The sequence below is a fragment of the Centrocercus urophasianus genome, unplaced genomic scaffold (genome assembly GCF_019232065.1).
Source record: "Centrocercus urophasianus isolate 14NV4802_14NV808 unplaced genomic scaffold, USGS_Curo_1.0 seq_17, whole genome shotgun sequence".
Classification (NCBI taxonomy): Eukaryota; Metazoa; Chordata; class Aves; order Galliformes; family Phasianidae; genus Centrocercus; species Centrocercus urophasianus.
Window position 1 is genome coordinate 18,774,239 of NW_024884722.1, and position 15,782 is coordinate 18,790,020.

General features: G+C 44.1%; 1 protein-coding gene across 3 annotated transcripts in view; it reads left to right on the forward strand.

The window, feature by feature from the left end:
- TLL2 (tolloid like 2) overlaps nucleotides 1–15,782 on the forward strand; it is a 94,499-nt gene that overhangs the window by 697 nt on the left and 78,020 nt on the right. The gene's annotated exons all lie outside the window — the stretch shown is intronic.

Here is a 15,782-nt window from a genome sequence, read left to right on the forward strand (position 1 = left end):
CAGCTCTGCCTCCATCCCCAGCTCTGCCTCCATCCCCAGCTCTGCCTCCATCCCCAGCTCTGCCTGCCGCCGCTCTGGCTCTCCTGGCGCTCCCCGCTCACGGGGAGGGGAAGGAGGATCAGAGCCGGTGAAAGCAGCGCCAGCTCCGGCTTCAGCCATCAGCCAAACCTCCCCGCCTATCTGCCTGTGTCAAAGTTACTGTCTACTCTCTAGCAAGTCTTCTCTTGCTGCCTTCGTTGCTCTCTCAGAGTTTTTTCATTCCTGCATTGGATTGTGTCGGGTTGTTTCTGAGCGTATGCTAACTCATCTTAAATGTTTTGATTTCTTCAAGAGCTTCTGTCATCACTTGTATCTCAGTTTGCAGGGAATATCAACTCAGATTTTCTCTTTGGAAAACTGGGTCATGCTCTTAATGTGATCGTTATTCCTTTTGGTTCTGGCAATCAGCTGATGTTTGATCTTGTGAATGGCTTGTCTGCTAGGAAATCTGTAATCAATATCTTGTTAACCGTACTCCATTTACAGATAACTTTGTGCAAAGTCTTGTTTTCTTGGTGCTATAAGGGGGACTTTCTTCACGTGCGGTGTTCCTGGTCCCTAGGCTTTCACTAAATGACAGCTTCCCTTTTTGCCAGTTGTATTCTGACTGCTTTCAAGGTGTTTGCAGCTCTGTCTGCTCACAGAGATGAATTCCATCCATACATCTGTCAGAGCTCCTCTCTCTATTCTGTATTGCAAATTGTTTAGCTGGCCTTGTGTGTAGTTTGTGTTATGAGTGGAGTGTTTTATTCCAAAATTAATTGGAGTCCCCTTTTATCTGCAGACTGTTGATTGCAGAAAATGTTCCCTTGATCAGTAAGCCATTTGTGTATATGTGTGTACATGTGATATGTGTATATATTTATTCGTTATGAAACCTAGCCCACCCATACATGCTTTTATTGGCTTTGCGTCTGCCTCTTACTTGGAAATGAATTCACCTCTCTCTCTTTCCAGAAAAGCTAGGTTTTACTGATATGGCTGTGATTCAGACCTGGAGACATGAAGTTTAATTAACTTACCAGCATCATTCAGGGAACCTGTGGCAGAAAAAGAGAGAAAAAAAAAAAAAAATCAACCTGTTAATTACCTGCCTCTGCTGCAGGTCCTCTGCTTTTCCTGCAGCTCCCTCATTTCCAGGCTCTCCACCTCTCACTTCTGCTTTTACAAGGAGCCTGCACTGAAGCCTCCCTTCATCATACATCCTTACCTCCTCTTGTGATCAGCATATAAACCTGGTGTGTGTTATTCCTGTCAATCCTCTTCAGTCAAGATCAATTCTCATTTCTCAGTATTTGTCTCTAATAATTTTCTAGTGTTTTTCCAACAGAAGAGAATGAGTGGACAAGACCCCTGGAGATCACGCACACTCTTCTTGACCAGTTCAAGACCAGGCTGGTGCTCGTGACAGTGCTGGCAAACATCTGTCTTTGGTGGATGCTCTTAACCAACCCAGACCACCACTGTTTTGGCTTCCCTGTTGCCTAACCTGGGGCTCCAAGTACTGCACTTCAGGTCTGCCTTTTCCACCCAGACCTTATGGTGCAGAGGATGGTACTTCTACTTTGTTGTAGCCTTTTACACTCATAGGCTGGGCTTGTTAGTGTGTTTCTTGTGTTCCAGTCTACTTTTCTGTAGGCAGTATGATCCTTCCAGTCAGTCCTGATACATTGTGCTTTCTGGCTCTCTAAGCCATCTTTTCTCCGTATGAGCCATTTCAGTCTAAACTAAGTGCGGAGACCTTAGGCTGCAAGACATTTAATGTACTTGTCTCTATGCACTGAGCAGATCCAGTTTTTGAAGTCTACCCAAAACCAAGGCAAGCAGGACTTTTACCACTTAGAGTTGTTAGACATCACCCCTTCTCCTCTCCCTGCCATTCATTCACATGCTTCTTCCTCTTCTAATAATAGACCTTTAACAGACCTAAGCAGGGGTTCTGCTCTGTGAGCATCATCCCAAAGTATTGAAGTCCTGACAAAGTTACTGAACTGCACCTCTGTAAATGAGACTGTACACGAGAATGTGGTGAAGACGCTTCTAACAGAGTTGGCCCTCTAAGTTGGGCTATGTAGGGGCAATTGTCTAGTAATTATGTAGGAAATCTGTCAAGCTCTGTTTCCAATGTGCTGTAACATCGACAAGTCTATTTAATTTCTTTGAGCCCGAGTTTCTCCACAAGTGAGACACCATCAAGGTTTGCCTAGAAGTTTGACTACCAAGAGGGCACTGATTGCAGACCCTGCTCTGAACAGCTCGAATGTTATATGCTTTATGAGGGCAAGTTTTTGGTTGTCTTTGAAGCTGACACTGTGAGACCTGTGGTGGTATTCTTGCTGTCACCGCAGTTACACAGCCTCCTGTGTATGGTACTGTGGCTGCAGATTACATGCAGACTCTAGCCCATTGCAAAGACAGAGGCATCTCCTAATTAAATGTTTTCCGAAGCTGTTAAAAGTATAGTGATGTACTTCACTTCTGCAGGCTAATGGCTGTGACTCGAAGGACGTGATGTGTTCAGATCTGGCAGGTGAAAGCCTGTCAATTCCTTACCCTGCAGCTCATGCCCTGAGGGTGAGTGCAGGCTGTTGATGATTCATCTCCTAGGCCCTCAGTGAAAAACCTGGCACAAGTTTCCCTCTGTTGCACTAGCTAAGGGTATGATTATATCTAACAGCAAGGTGAGACACACAGCAGCACAGTGCAATAACCTGTTAAGCCACTGCAATGACTGGGTACAAGTATAAATGTGTCCAGTCACCAAGACTCAGCTGATGATAACTCCACTGCCACTTAGTCTCTTAATCCAGCCATCCTCTATTTCCTTTTCATAATCCATGGCTGCTTTCTTGCCTTTTGGTAGGGCAGGAAATGTCTGGATGAATGGTAAGGGAGAACTGAGGCAGGGCTGCACAGCTGGTTTGAGTTGCCAGGGGAGATCACAGTGCTGACTCTGCTAGGTGGTTTTTGCTCAGTGTTGTGTTATGTCCCTGGAGCTTTCCAAAGGGAATGGTACAAAGGTTCCTTCTCAGATAGTCTCTGTAATAGGTAGGAAAATGTCATAAGCCTACCCTATGCTTAGGATAGATTTGCTGCTCACAGAGTACAGCTAAAGATGTAGGTTCATAGAACATCTGCTGTTCTATGAGTTGAACGGGACCCATGGGGATCACGGTCCAACCCCTGGCTCCACACAGGGTCACCTAAAATTCAAACTGATGTCTGAGAGCAGTGTCCAAAGGCTCCTTGAATTCCAGCACTCAAGCTGTACCCACTGCCCTATGCAGCCTGTTGGTGCCCTCTGGTGCAGACCTTTTCTGTAACCCCCAGCTCTCCTCCCCTGACGCAGCTCCATGCCGTTCCCTGGGCCCTGTCGCTGTCACACAGAACAGAGCTCAGCGCTGCCCTCCGCTCCCTGTGAGGAGCTGCAGCCACCAGGAGGGCACTTTGCAGTCTCCTCGCGGCTGAGCAAACCAAGCCTGGCACAAGGTGGCTGCAAAACAGGAAGATAGCACCAGAAAATTGAGTCCATCCCTGAGGATTTTGCAAACTGGGGTGTGAGCTCGGAAGGGGAAGAACAGAGGCTGTAGGTGTGCAGGGACTATGGGAGAGTATAACAGTAGCCTTATCTTCTGTTTGTTTATCACTTGAAAAGCTGTTAGAAAAGAAATCTAGCAGTGATAGAGCAACTATTCCTGCCAAACCATTGCCCTTTCAAGGATGGATGCTGTTTGCCCAGTCATAGGCTAGCACTGTGTATATCTCTTCCTGCTGGTTTGATCCATCAGATTCTAAACATCCCACAACAGAGTTCTTAAGCCTTGACTGAGTGCTGTTCAGAGTGATCTTCCCACAGGGAGATGCAAATTGTGCTTTGCTTTTGTTCTGTTCCTCCTAGCTCTCCCTCTGTAAAGGCAGTGCCTTTTGTCCTGGAGGCAGTAGTGAATTTCACTTGAGTTGTGGTATAAAACTTAGAAGTCACATGCAGACATTTCTTTGGGAAGCTGAGGAGGTTACTGTTAGGAACTGAAAGCCGTGTGGGGGCTAATCGAATTGGAAGAAGGGGGGAATCTGTGAAGTTTAGTTTTCATGAATATTACTTGGGTTTTGAGCTTTCTCCATTGAAGCACAGATCCATCGCATAAGAAGGGAAGCTTGAAAGCTCTTTGCAGATGACCCAGTGAATCCAGCCCACACACCCTGCGAGGGCCTGCCTGACTCTTGACTGGGGCTTTTCTGCCTTCTTGCAAGATGCCTCTTATTAGGGGGCAATGGTTTGAGCAATGGCAGAGTATTTTCTAACCTGTCCTTTGCTTATCGATTGCAGATTCCTGTGGAGGAATCTCATTTGTGTCTTAAAGATTTTTCTATAAAGCCTTGAAGCCTCTGAGCTGGTGCGGAAGGTCTAAGCGAGCTACCGTGGAGCTGTAGTGCAGCTATTGGTGTTTCCAGCTCTGAGTCATAGAAGATGGCAGTGGGAGATGCTGACTTACCCAGGGGCAGACAATATGATGGCATCAGTACTGGCAGCTGAATACTGACCTCCTGAAGCTATGTGCAGCTGTATGAACTAAGTAAAGTTCCCTTCCTCCTTTTTTTGACTCCTTACTTCCTTGTATGTACATGCTTTACTTGTACTTAAAAATGTGCTTTGAGGTAAGAGCCTGGGATATAACCCAACCTGTGGGTTCCTCAGCGTTGGTAGGATGTTTACAGACAAAGCGACAAGCTCTCTCAAGCAATTGTTCCCCTTATATTTTTTTCTCCAGTAGGTCATAGCAAGGGTTAAATCTTCAAGGAGGATGTTGACTGAGTCTTTTTGGGTGGTCTGGGAAAGAATGAGAGAACAAACTATTAATTTACCTGCTTTGGGGAGGTGACAGCAATTAAAGGGGAAACAGGTGGGTGAAGGCTACTGCGGACATTCTGTCTTTATATACATTCAGTGTTGTTGCTGTTTGCAGCTGGGGAGGCTGTATTTTGCAGTGGAGTAGAGTTGCGGTAGAAACTTCTGCCTTAAAGGAAAGGTAAAAGGTGACCTTTGTTATAATCCTAGCCAAACACAAACTGATGGTAACAGCTTGAAGCAAAATTAACCACCAATCATTTTCTTTATTGAAATTCCCAGTCACTGAATATATTGGTGTGGTGAACTTGAGACAAAACTTTATGATTGTTGGGCACAGGAACATATAAAAATCTGTGTTTGGAGTCCTTCCAACATTTAGCTGTTTCCTTGGTATCCAAAAAACCATGCTTGATCTTTGACATTGCTTGGGATATGTTGAGTCTACTTGTCCTGAGTGAGATTTAACTCTCAGTGCTATACAACTTAGTATTTAGCAATGGGCAGGACAAGGGATGGGCAAACTTTGTAAGTAGGAGTTGTATTTCCAGAAAGAAAGCTGGTAGAGTAGGGAAGAAGTGTTTTGGTTGTCATGGACACTTCTTTGTAAAGAACTTTTAGAGCTTTTATTGAGCTTTATAGTCTTAGTGCAGTTCACAGGTGCATGCCCTTGACCATAACCTGTGCAGGCTTGATCAGTGAGGATAGCTCATTCCTCAGGTGTTCTGTAGCATGAGATTAGTAAGTCAAAGAGCCCCAGCCAAAGGAATTTAGAAAACTATGCTGCATATCCTTCAGGCTTCAAAAGCCCGCAGAGCAAGGAGTTTGGGCTTAGGGTACTTCCCACTTGTATAACTGTATTTTACATTCACAGTCCTGCTTGGAGTTTTCATTCTTCTCTTGTCCCAACCTCCTGTGTAATGTTTATGCCTTGCTGGAAGGCTCACCCTGGAGCTAGCTGCATCTTTTCAATCAGCCACTTCTTTCTCTCTGCTAAAACTGTGCCCATGGGTGTTTCCCAGGTGAGCAGCTGCTGCCCCGGTCTGAATGAGGTGAATCATATAACTACAAATTCCCACTGTAGTCAGATCAGACTCATGCATTCCTGCTTGGGAAATTGCAGCCACAGTGTGCCTATGTGTTAGATTTTCTGGAGCACTTTCTCTAATGCATCCATTTTCTTTTTTCTCCCCTCTCTGTGTTACCTTAGCTGCAGAGACCCACATGCTCTCTGTCTGCTTCACTCTGTTTCCTACAGCTTCATTTCTGGTGCTCCCCATCTCTGTTCTCCTGAAGCTCTCTTAAGTTCCTGCCGGAAGGATTTGCTCAAGTCTTACTCTGCTGTCTCAGGTGTTCTGAGATGCTCTCTTCCTCAGTCTGTGTAAGGTGCTCTTTCTCTTCTGTCCTGTCCCAGCATTAACTCCTGCTATTCTCCCAGATGTCTGTGGGTTGTTACATTCTCATCAATCTGTGCTGCTGCGCAGCCCTGTGCTATGTTGTGCATTTGCCTGCTGTGTTGCCTTAATGAACTGATTCTGTGGAAAAAGCTGTTAGCTGTAGTAGGTGGTTGCTTTGCCAATCTCCTTTCCCCCAGGAGACTGGAGGGAAATGATAGGCCTGGCTTCTGTGAATCCAAATCCAGACCTGTCTGTACCAAATAATGGTGATGGAACTGGTGAGAACATTGACCTGATGAGGAGCTTGTTTCTTTGCTCTTTTCAGAGACAAGCAACCTTGGAAGAAAGGAGGCACTTCTGACAGTGAATGGCCTTCTTGTCCCGGACCATGAATATTGCAGTTATGAACCTGCAACAAAACTGCTTTCACCTAGTGCTGAAATGTGCTTACACTGCTCAGAAAGGATGGATGATTGATTAGAAACTGTTATTGTTCTGATTCAGATACTTAGGGCTTCTGCTTTTTATCCCCTTTGTTATAGCTGAGCTCCCCAAAAATGCTGATCTCACTGGGCATGTATACTTTGATGTTCAGATCCTCTCTAGCACTTCCTGAGCAGGAAGGTCCCAGTCAATAGAAACTGCTGAAATGTGCAAAGAAGCATTTGATTAAACAACTGTCAATGTCTGATTGCTCCTTCTCAGCCAGTTTGTGTCAGCCCAGCTTGGAATGAAAAGAAACTGTTAACTGTGTGTTGAGAAGGAAGTCCACTCTAAACCCAATGGTAAATCACCCTCTGGTTTGATCAACACAAAATGTCAGAGAGGGGCAGCTGCTATTGGTTCTTGAAATAGTTCAGCTTTAGATCGAAACAAAAATTCGTAACCTCTCAAGGCATTTTGTATTCATGCAAATACCAGCATTCAAGCAAAAAAGCATCTGTTTCACCTCCCAGCCCACAAATCCCAAACAACTTTGAGGGCAAACCATCCCAGTGTTAGAAGTCCAAGCAAACTTTGTAATTTGCCTCAATTTATTCAGAATTAGATGTGGGGTAATGCTGAGTGCCTTTGCCTACTTATAAAACAGATTGATGCAGTCCTGGACAATACTGAGAATTAACTTTCTCTACTTCTCATGTCATAGCTCTGGGTGTTCCCAGTCTCCCGTGTCTCGTTTGCACAACTTTGAATTTAAATAGCGTTGCCTGCATAAGTAGCATTTCCTAATCAACAGTGTTTTCATTTGCTTTGAACTTTGCCAAAGTTTGCTGTTTTGGTTACTGTTTTGCATTCTGAATTTCAGGATTTCAGGTCAGACCTGCTGAGGGTTTGTTGCTTTCAGAAAACAGAATTTGGAGAAGAAAGATTATGTGCAAAATGTACCCTGCCTTCCACTAGCACTGGCTAGACATAATGGAGGAGATGATCCTTGCTCTTGTGACACGTGTTTGCTGTGGAAGGAGAGAACTGCCTGCAGCAGTGTGTGTGTGGGCAGGGGGCTGTGTGATGAAGGCATGTGTTGATTGTTTTTGCTTTGTATTTCCCCAGGTATAAAATAGATACACTAGTTTTGCCAAGTCAGAGCTCCCTCCTGCAGAAATGACAGAATCAAGTCTTCTCTGCGGCTTGTAATGGAGCTCCTTGAACATGAAAGGGGGACTTGAATTATGTTCAGCTCAGGAACTCTGCACCTGAGGCTGCACCAAATATAGGTAACAAAGGAAACTTTTGGGTGCATTGCCCGTGTTTGTTATAGATGTTGGGTAGAGCATAGAAAATGAGGCTCCAGAAAAAGCCTGGGTAGCTGCAGAACAAATAAATCTGAGCTTTGCTGGACTCAAGAAACCCTGGACTGAGAAGCAGCAGTTGGTAAATGATTCTGCCAAGCTAAGAAGAAAGTAGGCACTGGGAAGCTTAATACAGTGATCTATGAGTCAGGGAATCTTGAGATGGCTGGAAATCATGGACCTCCATTTCCCTTACTGAGTACCTTGAGGCTAAGTAGGACTATTCCTGGGGTGGCTATTATAGTTACCGCAAACTAGATGAGGACAGAGCGGTGATAAAACAGCAAAGTTTTTCAGCTGATTCATGGAGCCTGTTAGTAGGGCTCCTGGCAGTAGAAATTGCAGCTCTAAGTTGGATGCACCTTGCTTTGCAGAATCAAGATATTTGATACTTTAGAGGCCTAATTTAGATTTCTGTGGCCACTAAGTCTTGCCTCCACCGTTGTCCACATACTTCTGTGTCGGTTTATCTGCTGCCACTGCATTCTTGATAAGAGAAAGGCAGATCTCTTTCACTAAAAGCGAGTTTTAAAAAATTGTGGCTGGGCCAAGAACTTTCTGACTTATTTGTACAGTGTGAGTTTGAGCATGGGCTGTTTTTCATAGTGCTGTTGCAGTTACTCTGATTAGAGACCTACAGTTCAGTTTGGTTTTTACCTGCTGATGCTACTGACCTGGGAAGGCAGAGGCACTCCAGTTCTTGATGCTTACCTTCTGGGGTTGCTTTTGCAGCAGAAGAGAAGCCTGTTGTTTGTAGTGATGTTGATATTGGAAGTGTGTTCTGCTCAATGACACTCGGAGCTGCAGCTGGCCCTTGTATTAAGCTGCTGATGTGTTGTGCAGTTGAACACTGCCTGGATTTAATCTCTAACCTTTGATTGTTCTTGAAAGCATGTTCTAGGGATTGCATTCCCACCCACACTGCTCCTATGACCCTTTCCATTTCCTGGGTGTCTAAGTACAGAACAGAAAAGATTCATTAACCTGGCAAGTAACCTCTTTTTATGGGGGAAGTGATTTTCTGTCACGCTCTGTTAGATCCTATTGATTTCTGTTTTTCCCCTCTTTGGCCTCTTCTGCAATATATTCTCTTCTTTGTCATGCTTCAGTAACAAGGTGATATGTGATATGTTGGTGTTTTGGTTTTTTTTTTTTTTTTTTTTTTTTTCTTCTTTTTCTGTTTCCTAGGCTGGGATCTCCTAAGGCCATTGCTGAAGTTGCCAAGGCTCTGCCTTTTCTTGGAAAGCTTTGTTGTTAAGGTAAACTGTTGTTTAGTGATGAGATACTGACATCAGGACTAAGACCTCTTGGCTGTCCTCATTTTTTCTTGACACTAAAGAGCATTTTCTATCCTTTTGCACTCTTTTTACATTGAACAATTATTAATCTCCTGGAAAAGGTACAAAATGTTTGCCATGGAGTTTGTAATTGCGTGTGAAATAGAGACCCTCAAACCATCAAGCATGCCTGCTCTTTTTGTCATAGGCACTTTTGACTGCTGGGTCCTGGATGCTTTTGCTATGCCTGCATACATCACACCTATATCCCTGACTCCCGAGCTGAATCTTTGCAGTAACTAGTTAGAGAAATAGTTTCCCTTCCAAAAGTATACTTGCACTTCTCCTACTAATTTTTTAGCTTTCGCAGTTACAAGAAGCCATATTCTGTAGAAATGTTTGGCTTTCATGTTGCCAACCCCTACTGCTGTTGAGATTCAGTTGATCAGAATGAGGACCTCCGAAGGGAGAAATAACACTCATTGTGGCAAGACTCGACCAGGTTGGCCTAAAAGAAGATGCATGAAGAGCAGTTACTATTAATTTATTAATATTACTCTTTTGAATGTAAGTCCCCAGACTGCTGTGTGACTGGTATTTTATGTGAGAATCTGACAAGGTGCAAGCAGGCCATGAAAGAGAAGTTCTATCTTCTGTGCGTTTTCTTCCATCCATTCTGAAATACATGCTGCTGACCCAGAATCCATGCCTTGGGTAGAACTTGTCCAGAATGCACTAGAGACTTGCAGGCTTTCTCCTTGCCCAGAGTAATTCGTAGCCCCTTGGGTATTTTGTCTGCGTGTGGAATAGGAAGATTGCAGCTGAATTAAGTGATAGAAAGTCTATGTGTGCCAATGGGAAAGGACTGTCTTTGGAGGAGAAAGTGGAGTTGGAAGCCATCGTTGCAAAACTGGTGAAGCTGGCTGTGTTAGTATCAGCAGAAGGTATCATCAAAATTGCAACTAATGGCTAGGGAGACTTTGTAAGGATATTTGCTCTCCAGTGTAAATGCTTGGCTGGAGCTTGGTCACCAGTCCCTACAGGGTGCTAGAATGTTTTTTCAGCCAATATGAAGGCTAAAGGGATTGTGTTTAGGGGTACCTGTTCTTTGTGCATTAGGAGTGGAACTCCCTGCCATGTGATGCTGCTGTGTGGCACAGGCAACCACTGCTTCCTTGAGGACTTACCTGAGGATAGTTCTTCCTCTGGAGGGAGAAACTCAGGAATCAGCCCTGTCTTGGAAAGACTGGAGGAGAATGATGGGGCTGTGCTGCAGGTGGTGCCACTTCTCGCATGCTTCTGTTACTGACGATGAAGAGAGTGACAGATAAACCAGCCAGTGCGTTGTGGGCTTCTTGTTACTCATTATCAAAAACCTGCCAGCAGCCTCCTTTACACTGTCACAAGCCAAGGTTCTGGCTTTGTCTCCAGTCCCCTGCTTTACCCCAAGTCTTGCTAACGTACATGAATGCAAAGTCCTGAAATTCAGGTTCATGGTTCCAAAGTTCATGGTCTTGAGAATAAACAAAAAACTATTGTGATGGCTGCGAGCTGGGTACCCCATTAACCCGGAGTCATGAATATTTATTACACTGGATTACAAAAGAACATAGAGACTATATTGTATTTCCTATAACTTTATTTCCATGGCATCTTTTTCTTGCTGGGTCACTTTAATGTAAGCTTTGCTTATTTAGTTGCACACTTTAAGCCGATTAACTTTTTATTAATAAAATATGTGTTGACTCCCTTTGTCCCAGCTCCTGTTTGTTTGTACCTACACTCCTGCAACAAAGAGTCGCAGAGAACTGCTTTAAGCTTTGGATAAATCCCCCTGCTGGAAGCTTTGAACAAGCTGAATGTGTCCGGGGGTGATTTCAGTCTTGCATTTTCTCTCTTGCCCTGCCAGTGCCTGGAAGTTGGGCCTTGCAGAGCTAACTCTTCTGAACACCTCCTTCGTTTCTGAAACCATTTGTGCTGCTATGGAGTTTGGCGAGACCAATTCAGCCTGTTATTGTTATTCTCTGAGCTGGGTCAGAATAAAGCCAGCTTCTTACTACTAGTGATGGGGGGGATTGGGGAAGCTTTTCTGCCATGAAGAATGATCTGTGGTTCTTTATGTTCAGTAGTTTCCCAGCTTGTAACTGCATTATTCCTTCTTTGCTTACAAACCTTCCTCTGCCATTCAGTGCACAGCTGTTGGTTGTTCTCAGATAGATGATTACATCCTATCTTTTTTTTAAAGTTGCTCTATAAAAACTCACTTCTGGTGGCAGTTGATGACCTGTGACCAGAAGGAAAAAGAAGGTAGGCAGGATGCAGAAACATAAAGAAGAAGGAAGGCCCTGCTTTGCAGCCTACTGCAAAGAGAAACAATATCCTCCTTGGGATGATCTCCCCTGCTCAGAAGCTGGTGATGACAGTGGTGTTGTAGCCATTGATTTTTGTTCTGCATTCCCATCCCATGAACTGGCTCTGCCTGGGTAGATACCCTATTGCTGGAGACATTCAAGGTTAGGTTGGGTGGGACTCTCAGCAACCTTGCTGTGCTGTAGGTGTTCCTGTTCATTGCAGGGGCGTTGAACCAGACGACTTCTAAAGGTCCCTTCCAACTTTAACGATTCTTTGATTTGATGCAGACCAGCAGCTGCTGGAGCAAATTCCTGGGCACTGTGTCTTTTCTGATCAAGCACAATAAAAATGTCCTTCTGCAATAAATGAATCTCATCCCTTTTGTGACCTTTTATTATTATTTTTTTCCAGTGGGACTGGTGACCCTGTCTTCTGTATGTACCCAGGAATTCCTCTGACAAAGTCTCACAGCTGTAGGAAAATGGAACCAGCTTGCATTTTTGGGGGCTGGAGTTCTTCCTGACACTGGACTGCCTGGGGCTTGGAAATTTTTTTTAAAATTCTGAGCCAAAAAATGGCTTTTCTGCCTCCAAACAAGGCTAATGCAGAGAGACCTTATTGGCAGAGTTAAATTCTGGCAACTGTCTCATAGCAGCTCTGCCTCTTCTCCCCTTTGCCCTCTGCTTTTGTCAAACTGCAACCTCCCACTTCAAAGACAGGCACACTCCTGACACAAGACTATTTGCTATCCAGAGGGCACAAACATCTTGTCAGGGGAAGAAGTTGTTTACATTGTAGAGACAATTCATTAAGGCTGGGAAATGTCAAAATTGAAGTTGCTTTTGCACATTCAATCCAGCCCTGCTTATGTGTAGTGATAGTCACTAATTATACGATTGCATTACGCTGCTGCTGGAATAAATCCAGCTCTGGGGTGAAGCAGACTGATGATGACAGGAATCCTTTCTCTTCTCTTGCAGAGCCAGGGAGGTGCACAGTGAGCAAGGATGAAAAAGCTTCTGTTTTTCAGACAGATGAGTGGCACCATGGCAGAGTGCATACTGACGCTCTGCATGCTTTTAAATGAGCTGTAGCACCAATCTTTTCAAAGATTCTTAATACCTTTGTGGTTTTCTAGGTTTTTGACATGGGAGCATATAGATAACTTGCAAAAGTGCCAAGTGCTTGCTACCACAAAGGGGGAATCTAAGCTCTGACACAGAATGCACCGTGCTAATGTACAAGGCTCAGCTGGGGTCTTTCAGAGAGGGATGGCCAGCAGAAGCAGTGCCTGCTTGTGGCTGTGTATTTCATATAACGCTGTGAATGTTTGTGAAGGCCTGGGGTGAGTGACTTCGGGGTGATTCTTTGTTTTCAGGACAAGACTGGAAAGGGACGGATGGGTGTGCTGCAGTAGGAGGCCATCCTCTGGCTAGGGAGGGCTCAGCAGCTGCTCTGTAAGTCAGCTGTGTCCAGTTATGCTGTAGTTGTGGCCACTTTATTAGGTTTAAGTCCTGGCTGCTGTCTTTCCTCCCACCTTTCTCCTTCCTTTTCCTTGTATAACTGAGCTTCAGGGAGAGAATGTAATCAGAGTCTGAACTGGTTGAGAAGTTTTTTATCAAGTTGGTTTCTACACAGACTGATTTCTTTGACTGGTGTTGCTTCCCAGTTTTGTGAGTACTTGTGGTAGCTTGAGTGGTCACAGAACCAAGTGGCTGCTAAAGAGGAAAGAGAGAGAAGAGAAAAACAGCTGCCTTAGGGGGTAACCAACAGTTCTGCAGGCTGCATTCAGAATGAAATAATATTTTTGTTTTGCTTGTCCTGTTGTGATCACCTGCCTGGACTGTCATGGCTGTAGCTAACTAATCCTCCAATTTTCATGAAATTATAGATTTTATTTGTTAGTGATCAAACAGGACTAGAAAGCACTAACAAGAGTGTGTTACCAGTTTATTGGAGGTGTGGAAGGGTAGACCATATTTGCATATGCATAGAATCACAGAATCATAGAATCATAGAATTACTCAGGTTGGAAGGGACCTCAAGGATCATCAGGTCCAACCGCAGCCTAACGATAGTACCCTAACTCTAGCTGACTCTGCTAAATCATATCTCCAGGCACCACATCCAAACGGCTCCTAAACACATCCAGGGATGGATGCATGAAGCACAAGCTGTGTTTAATGTTATTTTGTGCTGGATGGCTTTAAAAAGTTTCAGTGCATGAGGAAGCAAAGCTGTGTTAGGGTGGCTTCTCTTTCTTCCATTTCCAAGGATATGGAGGAATAACAGTAGCTCCTTCAAATTCCTTAATGCTGTGGTTTTATGCTGGTTCTTGACAACTCTTGTGATGTGATGCTATGTGGTTTACTATGAAGGGCCTTCAAATTATTAACAGTTTCCTCCTGAGATTCTTCTATCTTCAGAGCTTTTTATTCTCGTCTGGATGTTGGTTTGTGAATAATTATATATTTATTAATTCTTTTAAAATGGCCATGAATTGATTTACCTCTATGCAGAATCTCCAGTGCACTGATTTCCATTCCTGGAGTGTTCTTCAGTAATATTCTCAAAAGTTTACTGGGTGAGACAGACTGTAATGCATAGCCTGAGTTTGTTCCTAGCACTTTCTGAGGGCAGCCATTGCAACTTCATGTGCTCCATACTTTCTGCAGAGATCAGGAGAAGAAATATCTCTCATAACTTGGGCCCAAGGCAAGAGGCTGAACTGAAGAGGACCCTGTTACTGATGGAGAGAGTATAGCCTATAGCATGCTGAATCACACAGCTTTTTCATTCATTTCAGCTGCTTAACAGTATTACATGAGGAGTGGTTTCTGCCTCCAGGCACTTAGTGCCTATGGAGATCTGCAGCTGTCTGGATCAGTTAAGTGCAAATCTGATGACTCCCCTTTATGCAAAGAAATGTATGAATTACAGAAAACATGTGAATCAATTGCATGGGAAATTTTTCAATTGCTTCAACCTATGTGAGATTTGAAGAGGACTTTCAGTTGACTGTGTCTCATCCCTGACAGTTTCCCCCTTAATGAGAGGAGATGTTTCAGGATGGCCACTAGGTGTAGGAGTAGGATAGTTTTGGTGAATCTCCTTGCCTTGGCCAGCGGGAAACAGCGCAGTGTGCAAACGAACTGAGATTGCTTGTTCTTCTGTAGCATGACTTCCTTTTGAAGTGACCAAGCCTTGACACCCTTCAGACTTGAGAGGGAAGGTAACTGTAGTACCTAAATGCTCCCCAAGAGCAGATACTGTGTCTTGGGTATGGAGCACTGGGCTGAAGAGCTGGGACATCCAGCTCTTCTTTGAGTTCTGTGGTAAAAAAATGTGTTGTGTGTTCAGGACATCCTAAGAAACGTATATTTGGATGACTCTTTGGGATGTGTATTTGATGCCTGATTCACCAAACTTTGTCTAGAGAAATGTGACACACTTTACAGTGCAGCGCCTTATTCCAGTGGATGCAAATTCTGCACTGCACTTTTCTTAGAGTGCATGTATAACATGCCTTTATTAACAAGCAAAATATTGTCATCTATGTTCTTTTCCTTTTCAGTTTTTTGAATTCTTCTGATAAGCTCCCCTGCGTTTCCAAATGGAGATGTTTATTGTCTGCTTCCCTGACTGGATTTAATTTTAGAAGAGCAGTAACTGTGAGTGAAGTCCTCACCTGTCTGCTCAGGCTTCTGATCCACCTGACTACGGACTGTTAGTTTGCATGTGGTCTAGATTGAATATGCTGTTGCCAGAATGGAACAGAGTGGGAAGCCACAGTGGATGCAATAAAAGTGAGAAGGCAGTTTCAGATGTACAGCAAAATATTGAAGCATACATTTCAAAGATACATAGGGTACAAGAGCATCATTTGTGCTTTGGGGAGTTCTAACAGATACAGCCTCATATATGTGGTAACATCTGGATGACAAGTGGGCAAAAGTCACTCCTGTCCTAGGAGTAACTCACTTCTGTGGAACCAGGAACAGGGATGCTTGCACTCTGTGACTTGGCAGACCTTCTTCACATGCTGAGGTGTTCATTACAGGTCTTCTATTTGTGAGCCTGC